A 1,067-nucleotide genomic window follows, 5' to 3' on the forward strand; every position below is an offset into this window, starting at 1 on the left:
GCCACTGTACAGCCTGGAAGCTGCTTTTCCGCTGGCATTAATTGATGGTGAAAATTCAAATTGACCTCCATCTCTCTCTTCACATTCTTAACGCTAAAGCTCTCCCTGTGTGCTCCTTCAGCCCAGCTACATGAGATTTATAGATATGCACACAGAGAGGGCAGGATAAACAGAAGGCTGGCAGCTTCATGTGAATGCAAAGGCTACAGATGAATACACCATGGATAGTATTAGCAAGCACAGAAAAAAAAATTTGTGTTCTTGCGCAGGGCCATGCTAATCTTCTCTGTATCGTTCCAATTTTAGTATATGTGCTGCCGAAGTGAGCACTTGTGTTCTTTTGCTAAGCAGAAGTCTAGACTGAGCAAGACAGACATACAGATAAAGAAGACTAACCACAACAAATGTGTGCCAGAAAATGCATTAGCTGGCTGTCCAATAGTCTTCCTAGGTCAAATATAAAAGTAAGCCTAATACATGATCAATAGTGGCTTCATTCTTGACTTCCTCCAGGGAGTTTTTCATTGAAAACTTGAGTCCACTCCCTGCTTCAAATATCTGCTTTTGAAACTAAGTTACCACTTAAATGAAAACATCAAAGAAGAATTAGTATGGGAAAAGACCCATTATGTCATCCAGCTCACTTCCTTGCCAGTAATGAATTCTGCCTTCAATTCTCTTCTCTAAAAGTTGTTCTAGCCCCAGTTTTTAAAGCCTCAGAGGTAGGCATCCAACCTCTCCCTGAGAGGATATTTATTTCACATTTATTTCACAATGAGAAAACTTTTCCTGAGAGTCTGTCCAATTTTTCTCTGCTTAATTTCTTTCCTTGGCATTTAGTAATGGCTCAGGATTCTGAAAATCATTCAAAGGCAGCTGATTCGGAAAAGTGTGGCTGCAAATGTTCACAATGCCTGTCAAATAGTGAAAGCTTTGGAGACTGTGGGAGTATGACTATCATGACTTCGATCTCCCCTTGAATTCTATTTATGTGCTTGCTTTATGACATATTATTTCTATTACCATGAACTTGAGTCAGCAAAAATTATCTGACACCTTCAATGACA

The 1,067-nt window shown here is 39.6% G+C and overlaps 1 non-coding gene across 1 annotated transcript; it reads right to left on the reverse strand.

Moving 5' to 3' along the window:
• Positions 1-223: 223 nt before the first annotated feature.
• On the reverse strand, positions 224-330 carry LOC136321693 (U6 spliceosomal RNA). The gene has a single exon (XR_010728823.1). It is a non-coding gene; the product is annotated as a U6 spliceosomal RNA (small nuclear RNA).
• Positions 331-1,067: the final 737 nt, after the last annotated feature.

The sequence above is a fragment of the Saccopteryx bilineata genome, chromosome 1, assembly GCF_036850765.1.
Source record: "Saccopteryx bilineata isolate mSacBil1 chromosome 1, mSacBil1_pri_phased_curated, whole genome shotgun sequence".
NCBI classification, from domain to species: Eukaryota; Metazoa; Chordata; class Mammalia; order Chiroptera; family Emballonuridae; genus Saccopteryx; species Saccopteryx bilineata.